The following is a 12,194-nucleotide window of genomic DNA, read 5'->3' as shown; positions in this document are numbered from 1 at the left end:
CACTCACCCTTTGTCAGGTACGGAGTATTCAGCATCCGATTTGTATCCTGTAAACCTTTGAATGCACGGTGCGGTGACATACAGTGAGGGAGCCTGATGCCTGCCCAGCCCTGGTCCTCGAGCGCTTCTCTTCCTTCGCCTCGAGGTGGCGCTGCGCTGATGTACAACACAACAATCCAAGAAACCAAAGGCAGTCCATCCATTGATGCTACGCAATGACAACAACGGCGCAATGAGCGCATCTTCTTGCGTATGACGTTGAGATGTAAACTGTAGTCCAGTGGTTCCCAACCTTTTCCCGTTACTGTACCACCAGTTTAATTAGGCTCTGCTCAGAGTACCCCTGAGGTACCCCCTCATGTGCATTTGACCACGAGGGGTCCTGTACCCCTGGCTGAGAACACCTGTTGTAGGCTACTGGGTTCATTAAGGTTGGTCAAGTTTGTCCCATTAATATGATCCAGTTGTTTTGATGTAGCCAGATGCTGCTAATTCGTGATGGTTGCAGTAAACACAAGTGTTCTTTATTTCTTTATGCTGGAGGCTACTGCATGTGCTGGACCGAAGGATCACTGTCACGTCATGTGGTCTGTTATGGGTGTAGTGACATTGTTTTAAGTCGGCTACCGGAATTAGTCCTAAAATGTAGAGCGTGTGGAAAATAGTTTTTATTTTTAGGGTGCATTGCCTTACTTAGCATCCTACTGTAGGACTTCACTTTTATTTGATAATAGGCTACCATGTCAATAATCCCTCATGGACAGATTTTAGTTCTGTGTTTCCCGAGATTACTTGATAAATGACATCTGTCAATTTTAGTTTACAACCAGCAGAGGGCAGCCCAACTCTATGTTTGGCAGTGAACCAATGGAGCATGGTTCACTGCCGTGGTGGGTGACTGCCAGGTACCAGTACAGTGTGTGTGTGTGTGTGTGTGTGCCTGCCAGTAACCAGTAGTCAGGGGCTAACATTGCTGCCAGCAGACTCTCATCCCCTCCTCTCTTCTACTTCCTTAATGGAGTTGTCAGTGCTGAAAGATGCTTCTGGTCGACTCTGTGGATCGGAATCTGATAGTGAAGCCAAGAGCAACTGAACCGTGAACCGTAGGCTACGTATGCCATTTTTACATGTGTATTGCGCTGTCCTTGTGGTGTACCTGTTCTGTATTATGTCATGTTTCATGTTCTGCGTGGACCCCAGGAGGAATAGCTGCTGCTTTCCCAACAGCTAATGGGGATCCTAATACATACCGATACCAAGTTGCTTATTATGACCGTCTGACAGTCCTGATAGGTAGACAAACATACAGTTATTGTAACCCGAAGTTGCTCCTAGGTACAGAGCTAGGATCAGTTTGCTCTTCCCAAATTCTATCCTGAACCATTAGGGAGGGAAATACAAAACTGACCCAAGATCAGTGTAGAGGGGCGACTTCACCCTAATCCGCTGTCTTCCTTTTAGGCTGGACTGAGATGTCTGCTCTTGGCATTAATCAACCAGGCATTACGCTCTGTGGTAGACTTGTTCAAAATAATATACCGTAAAATAAATGCAACTGTCAGAAGAAAACAACAGTGTCAATGATAGCTTCAAAGATCCTTATAATGGCCAGGATATGACATCACATGGCGTTAGTGTATCTTGGCTGTACAAATGGAGGGAGTGAGAGAGGGGGGCAGCACGGTCACAGGTGACTGTCATGTTTAATAATAATTATCACCGCGCACCTGCGCCCCCACACTAATTAACTGGCGCATATGCAAATGAGGCAGGAGAGCACAGCGAAGGCCCAATGGAAAACAGCTAGCTTGTTCAGCTGTAGGACTTGACTAGGATAACGAATGGTAAGGCAGGGCCAGGGAGGAGAGGTGGACGATAGGAGGAGAGCGGGATAAAGAAGGAGGAGGAGACGGGGAGAGAGTGGGAGGAAGAGGAGTGATCACCAGGGAAACCGTGATAAGAGCAGGTGGATGTGGGTCTGTGTGTGTCTGTGTGTGTGTGTGTGTGTGTGTGTGTGTGTGTATGTGTGTGTGTGTGTGTGTATTGGACTGGCATCTGGTGGTAGTGGCCACATAACATGAGCCATAACATAAGGTTGCAGTGTTGGTGGCAACCGTAGAACATGTGGTCATCAAAGTCCCTGTCACTACAGTATGTCTAACCTCAGCAGGTGGACATCAAAGTCCCTGTCACTACAGTATGTCTAACCTCAGCAGGTGGACATTAAAGTCCCTGTCACTACAGTATGTCTAACCTCAGCAGGTGGACATCAAAGTCCCTGTCACTACAGTATGTCTAACCTCAGCAGGTGGACATTAAAGTCCCTGTCACTACAGTATGTCTAACCTCAGCAGGTGGACATTAAAGTCCCTGTCACTACAGTATGTCTAACCTCAGCAGGTGGACATTAAAGTCCCTGTCACTACAGTATGTCTAACCTCAGCAGGTGGACATTAAAGTCCCTGTCACTACAGTATGTCTAACCTCAGCAGGTGGACATTAAAGTCCCTGTCACTACAGTATGTCTAACCTCAGCAGGTGGACATTAAAGTCCCTGTCACTACAGTATGTCTAACCTCAGCAGGTGGACATTAAAGTCCCTGTCACTACAGTATGTCTAACCTCAGCAGGTGGACATTAAAGTCCCTGTCACTACAGTATGTCTAACCTCAGCAGGTGGACATCAAAGTCACTGTCACTACAGTATGTCTAACCTCAGCAGGTGGACATTAAAGTCCCTGTCACTACAGTATGTCTAACCTCAGCAGGTGGACATTAAAGTCCCTGTCACTACAGTATGTCTAACCTCAGCAGGTGGACATTAAAGTCCCTGTCACTACAGTATGTCTAACCTCAGCAGGTGGACATTAAAGTCCCTGTCACTACAGTATGTCTAACCTCAGCAGGTGGACATTAAAGTCCCTGTCACTACAGTATGTCTAACCTCAGCAGGTGGACATTAAAGTCCCTGTCACTACAGTATGTCTAACCTCAGCAGGTGGACATTAAAGTCCCTGTCACTACAGTATGTCTAACCTCAGCAGGTGGACATTAAAGTCCCTGTCACTACAGTATGTCTAACCTCAGCAGGTGGACATTAAAGTCCCTGTCACTGCAGTATGTCTAACCTCAGCAGGTGGACATTAAAGTCCCTGTCACTGCAGTATGTCTAACCTCAGCAGGTGGACATTAAAGTCCCTGTCACTACAGTATGTCTAACCTCAGCAGGTGGACATTAAAGTCCCTGTCACTACAGTATGTCTAACCTCAGCAGGTGGACTTAAAGTCCCTGTCACTACAGTATGTCTAACCTCAGCAGGTGGACTTAAAGTCCCTGTCACTACAGTATGTCTAACCTCAGCAGGTGGACTTAAAGTCCCTGTCACTACAGTATGTCTAACCTCAGCAGGTGGACATTAAAGTCCCTGTCACTGCAGTATGTCTAACCTCAGCAGGTGGACATCAAAGTCCCTGTCACTACAGTATGTCTAACCTCAGCAGGTGGACTTAAAGTCCCTGTCACTACAGTATGTCTAACCTCAGCAGGTGGACATTAAAGTCCCTGTCACTGCAGTATGTCTAACCTCAGCAGGTGGACATTAAAGTCCCTGTCACTACAGTATGTCTAACCTCAGCAGGTGGACATTAAAGTCCCTGTCACTACAGTATGTCTAACCTCAGCAGGTGGACATTAAAGTCCCTGTCACTGCAGTATGTCTAACCTCAGCAGGTGGACATTAAAGTCCCTGTCACTACAGTATGTCTAACCTCAGCAGGTGGACTTAAAGTCCCTGTCACTACAGTATGTCTAACCTCAGCAGGTGGACATTAAAGTCCCTGTCACTGCAGTATGTCTAACCTCAGCAGGTGGACATTAAAGTCCCTGTCACTACAGTATGTCTAACCTCAGCAGGTGGACATTAAAGTCCCTGTCACTACAGTATGTCTAACCTCAGCAGGTGGACTTAAAGTCCCTGTCACTACAGTATGTCTAACCTCAGCAGGTGGACTTAAAGTCCCTGTCACTACAGTATGTCTAACCTCAGCAGGTGGACATTAAAGTCCCTGTCACTACAGTATGTCTAACCTCAGCAGGTGGACATTAAAGTCCCTGTCACTACAGTATGTCTAACCTCAGCAGGTGGACATCAAAGTCCCTGTCACTACAGTATGTCTAACCTCAGCAGGTGGACATTAAAGTCCCTGTCACTACAGTATGTCTAACCTCAGCAGGTGGACATCAAAGTCCCTGTCACTACAGTATGTCTAACCTCAGCAGGTGGACATTAAAGTCCCTGTCACTGCAGTATGTCTAACCTCAGCAGGTGGACATCAAAGTCCCTGTCACTACAGTATGTCTAACCTCAGCAGGTGGACATTAAAGTCACTGTCACTGCAGTATGTCTAACCTCAGCAGGTGGACATTAAAGTCCCTGTCACTACAGTATGTCTAACCTCAGCAGGTGGACATCAAAGTCCCTGTCACTACAGTATGTCTAACCTCAGCAGGTGGACATTAAAGTCCCTGTCACTACAGTATGTCTAACCTCAGCAGGTGGACATCAAAGTCCCTGTCACTACAGTATGTCTAACCTCAGCAGGTGGACATTAAAGTCCCTGTCACTACAGTATGTCTAACCTCAGCAGGTGGACATTAAAGTCCCTGTCACTACAGTATGTCTAACCTCAGCAGGTGGACATTAAAGTCCCTGTCACTACAGTATGTCTAACCTCAGCAGGTGGACATTAAAGTTCCTGTCACTACAGTATGTCTAACCTCAGCAGGTGGACATTAAAGTCCCTGTCACTACAGTATGTCTAACCTCAGCAGGTGGACATTAAAGTCCCTGTCACTACAGTATGTCTAACCTCAGCAGGTGGACATTAAAGTCCCTGTCACTACAGTATGTCTAACCTCAGCAGGTGGACATTAAAGTCCCTGTCACTACAGTATGTCTAACCTCAGCAGGTTGACATGGAGGGAACTGACAAACAAGCCAGTAGATCGGAACATTTTCATATTTTTCTGTTGTGGTTTTCAATATTTTTATGCCATATATTTATTGGACACTGACTTTGATTTAGAAATAGGGTCCCTAATGGAATTTGCACGGTAATTCAGAGAAAGCTTTGGATTCATTGTCATTCATCACATTCTAAACACGAATTCAAAGCAATTCAGAGAGACCTTTCTTCCTCATACATTGAGCGTTGGTCTGAAGAGCTTGGAGTTCATTCTCATGCATCACATTCTAAACACGAGTCGCCATCATTGTGAGCTCGTCTGGGCATGTCTCTGGAACAAAGCAAATTATAGTTCAGTAAACTCCACGCCCCCAATCTCAGCACACAGGGGCAGCTAGCCACCACACAGATAAGGGCTGAATTAGGGTTTTACATTTCAATTTAGCCCCAGGCTTCAGTCCTATTAGAGGACCATAATCCAAAGCCTGGTCAGTGGGTTCTCTCTCTCTCTCTCCCTCTCTCTCTCTCTCTCTCTCTCTCTCTCTCTCTCTCTCTCTCTCTCTCTCTCTCTCTCTCTCTCTCTCTCTCTCTCTCTCTCTCTCTCTCTCTCTCTCTCTCTCTCTCTCTCTCTCTCGCTCTCCATCTCTTCCCCCCTTTCTCCCTCTCTCTCTCTCTCTCTCTTTCTCTCTCTCTCTCTCCCTCTCTCTCTCTTTCCCCTCCTCTCTATCTCACCCCGTCTCTCTCTCTCCCTCCCCACAATGTGGTAATATTACCTTGTCAGAACGAGGAGGCACCCATCGAGACTCATTACGGGCCATTATATTCCTATTATGTATAATATATGATAGGAACACATCTTATTGTCCGTAAATGGCCCAGCATGTTGTAATGCTGTGCTCTGGTGTTACCAGCTGTTTCATTATCCTAGAGCACAGAACACTAGGTAGTGGAATTGCAACAGGGATTGTCTCGGTTGGTGTGTGTAATGAATAAACCGATGCATTGAGCCACGTGTGTGTGTGTGTGTGTGTGTGTGTGTGTGTGTGTGTGTGTGTGTGTGTGTGTGTGTGTAAAAGCATGGAGGAAGGAGGAGACACTCAGCAGGTGTAGAGTCAGAGGCTGACAGGTAATTGTCAGAAGATCATACCAAGATGACCAAGACAGCATGAAATCTAAATGAACACACTTAGAATAAAGCATCAACCATGGGTTAAGTGATTACAGGTGCTGGCAATAATACAGATTTTTGCTACCGAACGTGACCAAGGTAAACACTAGATGGCAGCTGTTGATCTACACTGCCCTAACCTCCCTCCTCCTCCCCCTCCCTTCCCTTCCTCCTTTACCTGCTCCCTCCTCTCCTAGCAGAGAGAGAGAGAGGGAAACAGAGGGAGAGAGAGCGGTCTGGGTCATGTAGCTCCATATATGTCTGTATCTCTCTAACCTTGGCCTTTTCCCACTCAGATGAGCCAAGGTGTTGTAACCCACTCCCTCCCACACTTCCAGCTGAGGAGTAAGAGAAGAAGAAGAGAGAGAAGAAGAAGAGAGAGAGAGAGGTCTGGGTTGTTTCGCTCTGTAACCCTGCCTGCTCCCTTTCTTCTCTGCCAGCTGAGAGAGAGACGGAAAGAGAGAAAGAGAGAGAGAGAGGGAGAGAAATCAAGTGGAAAACAGAGTGCAAATTCTGCCCCGGCACCACTCTGCTCTGTAACCCTGCCCCGGCACCACTCTGTTCTGCTCTGTAACCCTGCCCCGGCACCACTCTACTCTGTAACCCTGGGCCGGCACCACTCTGCTCTGTAACCCTGCCCCGGCACCACTCTGCTCTGTAACCCTGGGCCGGCACCACTCTGCTCTGTAACCCTGGGCCGGCACCGCTCTGCTCTGTAACCCTGGGCCGGCACCACTCTTCTCTGTAACTCTGGGCCGGCACCACTCTGCTCTGGGCCGTCATCACTCTGCTCTGGGCCGGCACCACTGTGCTCTTTAACCCTGGGCCGGCACCGCTCTGCTCTGTAACCCTGGGCCGGCACCACTCTGCTCTGGGCCGGCACCACTCTGCTCTGTAACCCTGGGCCGGCACCACTCTGCTCTGTAACCCTGGGCCGGCACCACTCTGCTCTGTAACCCTGCCCCGGCACCACTCTGCTCTGCTCTGTAACCCTGCCCCGGCACCACTCTGCTCTGTAACCTTGCCCCGGCACCACTCTGCTCTGTAACCCTGCCCTGGCACCACTCTGCTCTGTAACCCTGCCCCGGCACCACTCTGCTCTGTAACCCTGCCCCGGCACCACTCTGCTCTGTAACCCTGCCCCGGCACCGCTCTGCTCTGCATGCTCTGTTCTGCTCTTGGGGTCTTTGGCCTGGGCCAGAGGCTGGGGGCGGAGGGTGGAGGGTTGTGGCTGGGCTGGGAACATGTGGTAGTAATCTGGTTGTTTAACTGTCTGGCTCTGGCGGTGAAAGTGTTGGGCAGGGGCTACGGGCGGTCTGGATTGTGTCAGAAGCCGCCGCGATCAGGTTACCCTGACAGGGCCAAACAGGACTGGGAGGAGAAGGCCAGCCCTGGGGGCTTCTGGCTGCAGGAGAGGGAGAGGGAGGGAGAGAGCAAGAGTGCGAGAGGGAAAGATAGAGAGAGAAGTCGGGGAAGGAGGGAAGGTGGGAGAGAGAGAGAGAGAGAATAAGGGAGAGAGGAGACGGGGAGAGAGGAGGAGAGGGGGAGTGAGCAGTAGAGGAGGAGTGAGAGAGATGGGGGAGAGGCGTTGAGTGAGCAGACCCAATCTTTTTACTCTTTCGGGCCTACCCCCTCGACGAAAGCTATTTTCATAAAGCTGTGTGTGTGTATGTGTGAACCCAAGCCAGAGGGCTGCTTGAGATCCAGGTCCACTAGAACCAGACCCAGCTGAGAAAACAAATGGCCTCTCTCTCTTCTTTCCCCCTCCCTCCCTCCCTCCCTCCGTTCATTCAATTTTATTTGTCCTTTTTTTCTCCAGAATGGTCATTTCATCAGGTAGGAGAGCTAATCAGAACCAGAACACAGCTACTGACCCCTCCGCTATCCCCTCATAATCCTCAAACTCTGCTTCTCATTTTCTTCGACCTGGAGGAGGTGAGCTGGGGCTGTCTGCCTCTCCACTAACCATATAGAAATGCCAGATGAGTACTGCGATAGAGTGGAGCTTATGGTTAAACCAACATAAGATCCATCTGAGTATACCTTTATAAAACACCAGTCATGTTTTATATCATCCATTGAATTAGTTCAAGTTCAAGTTCTGTTTCACCTGTCTTTGTGATTGCCTCCACCCACCTCCAGGTGTCACCCGTTTTCCCCATTAGTCCCTGGGTATTTATTCCAGTGTTCCCTGTTTGTCTGTTGCCAGTTCGTCTTGTCTTGTCAAGTCAACCAGCGTGTTTATCCGTGCTCCTGCTTTTTCTTATCTCTCTTTTGCTAGTTTTGACCCTTGCCTGCCTTGACTCTGAACCCGCCTGCCTGACCATACTGCCTGCCCTGACCTCGAGTCTGCCTGCCACTCTGGCCTTGTTATGATCTTTTGCCTGTCCACGACCATTCTCTTGCCTGCCCCTTATATTACAATAAATATCAGACTCGAACCATCTGCCTCCCGTGTCTGCATCTGGGTCTCGCCCTGTGCCCTTATAGTACGAACTGGCCATAACAGATTCAGCGGAATTGAACCAGCTCCGCCACACTGTCTCCCTGCAGGGAGACACCATTGGGAGGCATGAGGAGCTACTGCTAGACCTTTTGGAAGGGCTTCGTTCCCTGACAGAACGCCACGACCAGGCTATTATGGAGCAAATCAGGGAGTTAGCTCATAGGTGGTCTACCAACACTGAGAACCCCCAACCATTCAGAAACTATTTCCCTGTGAGTGGTGAGTTTGTTCAGCCTACCCCGGCTCCCTGAGAACCCCGCTGACCTCCTCCGGAGCGATATTCTGGGGATCCTGGAACCTGCCGGGGTTCTTTCTCAATGCTCCCTTATTTTTGAGCTGCAGCCATCTTCGTTCCCTTTGGATCGGTCAAAGATAGCGTATATTATTACGCTAATGTCGGGAAGGGCGCACTCCTGGGCTACGGAAGTTTGGAAGCAACAATCCACTATTTGTCATGCTCTGGAAGACTTCACAGCAGAGGTGAGGAAGGTTTTAGATTCTCCGGCATCCGGGAGAGAGGCAGCCTGAAAACTACTTGAACAACGTCAAGACTCACGTAGTGTGGACTGTAAACATTTGCATGTTGGCCGCCGAAAGTGCCTGGAATCCGGAGATCCTATTCGATGCCTTCCTTCACGGATGATCAGAGGTGATAAAAGATGAGCTAGCTGCTCGGGAGTTACCGGTGTCATTGATTCCCTGATTGCCCTCACCATTAGGATTGATGGACGTCTACGGGAACGCAGGAGTGAGAGGAGGTCTGGCCGAGGTCACACTCGTCAATCGGCTGCGGCTCGCTCACCTCCGAAGGAATCCGGAAGTCCCCGAAGGCTGTTTTTCCGAGGTGTGTGTGTGTGTGTGTGTGTGTGTGTGTGTGTGAACGTATAGTCGTATAGGATTCGAGGCCACCCGAGCTCCCTCGAGAATCATCGACGACGGTGAGTCAGATACACCGAAACCTATGCAACTGGGAAGAGCTAGATTATCGTCTAGGGAACGTTCACGCAGGCTAAGCTCCAATAGTTGTCTGTATTGTGGTGCTGTAGGGCATTACATAGCCACCTGCCCAGTGAAGAGACCCGAATCCTTAGTAGGTACAAGAACACTGATGTGCCTGACTGGGAACTCCTTTTTATGTGATCTTTCTGTGGGGAGAACAGTCTAAGTCTCTCCAGGTGCTCATGGACTCTGAGGCAGATGAGAGTTTCATGGACGCTACCCTGGTATCAGAACTAAGTATCCCTACTCAACTCCTCTCCGTTCCCATGGATGCCAGGGCACTGGACGGCCGCTCCATTGTAAGAGTCACGCACAGCACAGTTGCCATCAATATGCGGGTTCTGGAGACCACAGTGAGTCAATACACCTTCTCCTCATTGAGTCTCCCCAGATCCCTGTTGTTTTGGGATTTTCTTGGCTCCAGAAGCACAAGCCCAATATTGACTGGACCACGGGCTCAATCCTGGGTTGGTTCCCGTTCTGCCATTCACATGGCCTCTTCCTCGGAAGGTCTGCCTCCAGGGTTGAGTACGGCCGTTCCCGCAGAGTACCATGCCCTCCTGGAGGTTTTCAGCAAGGCTCGTGCTACCTCCCTTCCTCCACATCATCCTTACGTTTGTGATATTGACCTCCTTCCGTGCACCACACTGCCTCGAGGACGGCTATATTTGCTGTCTGGTCCTGAGACCAAGGCCATGGAGGACATCGAGGACTCTCTGGACATTGGGAGCGTTCATCCTTCTTCCTCTCCTGCTGGTGCAGGATTCTTCTTTGTGGGGAAGAAGGACAAGACCCTGCGTCCATGTATTGATTACCGGGGCCTCAATGACGTTACGATCAAAAATTGGTACCCTCTACCACTCCTCTACTCGGCTTTCGAACCTCTCCAGGGGGCTACCGTATTTTCTAAACTGGACCATCGGAATGCCTATCACCTGGTGCGGATATGTAAAGGAGACGCGTGGATGACGGCTTTCAAAACTGCCAGTGGACACTGAGTATGAGTACCTCGTCATGCTGTTTGTGCTCACCAACGTGCCCGTTGTCTTCCAGATCCTGGTCAATGATGTGCTCCGGGACATGTTGAATGACATTTGTCTACCTCGAAGACATCCTGGTTTTCTCTCCTTCTGCCCAGGAACACATTCTCCATGTTCGACAGGCCCTTCAGTGCCTCCTGGAAAATCAGTTGTTTGTAAAAGCTGAGAAGTTTGAATTCCACCGCTCCACTATCTCCTTTCTGGGATACATCATCGCTGAATGGAGTGTTTAGATGGATCCGGAAAAGGTGAGAGCGGTGGTGGATTGGCCCCAGCCCATGTCCAGGGTCCCGCTACAATGGTTTCTGGGGTTTGCTAATTTCTACTGCCGTTTTGTTCGGCGCTACAGCAACCTGGCAGCTCCCCTCTCCGGACTCACCTCTCCCTAGGTACCGTCCACATGGTCGCCAGCAGTGGACAAGGCTTTTGGGGATCTAAAGCAGCGATTCACTACTGCCTCCATCCTCATCCTTCTGGACCTGACTTATCAGTTTGTGGTTGAGGTTGATGCTTCCGACGTTGGAGTAGGGGCCATCCTTTCCCAGCGGTCCGTCCAGGACCAAAATCTTCATCCCTGTGCCTTCATGTCTCATCGTCTCAACCCTGCGGAGAGGAACTATGACGTTGGGAACCGGGAACTCTTAGCGGTTAAGATGGCTCTGGAGGAACATCCATTATTGGGGGCGGAACATCCATTTTTGGTATGGACGGACCATAACAATTTGTAATACCTCCGCACTGCCAAGCGCCTCAACCCAAGGCAAGCTTATTGGGCCTTGTTATTTACCAGGTTCAATTTCACCATCTCCTACCGCCCATGGTCCAAAAACGTGAAGCTGGAAGCTCTTGTCCCGTCTGTACAGTTCTACGGCCACCCCCTCTGAATCTGAGACCATTCTCCCTGCCTGAGGCGGGGGCAGCTAACCAGATGTTTGTTCCTGATTCGGCCCAGCCTCAGGTCCTGAAATGGGCTCACTCCTCCAGGCTTACTTGTCATCCTGGTGCTTGTCGTACCCTGGCTTTCAGGGAATTTCTACTAGGATGAAACTTTTTTCACATTTCCTGACATTTAATCAGGTAAAAATTCCCTGTCTTAGGCCACTCCAATACCTTGACTTTTTTGTCCTTAAGCCATTTTGCCACAACTTTGGAAGTATGCTTTGGGTCATTGTCCATTTGGTTTCCAAGAACACAAGGCTGCCACAGACCTGATGAAACCAGCCACCTGTCAGAAGATGCTTGCCCTCGTTCACCTTGTTATGACTCTATACTTGTGATGAAAGGTCAAGTTTTGGTCAAACCCACTTGAGATTTTAATTGCTGATAAGATGGTTGCTGCTGTCAAGGGGAGGTTAGATTTATTAAGATGTTGTTGCCAGGGAAACTCACGTAATGAGGACTGGGAGAGGCTAAATGAGTTACAGGATGTCTTAGACATTTTGCAAAACTTGGGGAGAACTATCATAAACTGTTATACTGTACTCTGTACCAACTTCTGCTTACAATTGTATTACCA

Source organism: Oncorhynchus clarkii, chromosome 13, assembly GCF_045791955.1.
Source record: "Oncorhynchus clarkii lewisi isolate Uvic-CL-2024 chromosome 13, UVic_Ocla_1.0, whole genome shotgun sequence".
NCBI lineage: Eukaryota > Metazoa > Chordata > Actinopteri > Salmoniformes > Salmonidae > Oncorhynchus > Oncorhynchus clarkii.
The sequence above is the reverse complement of the archived record's forward strand: the minus strand, read 5'-3'. Positions refer to the sequence as shown.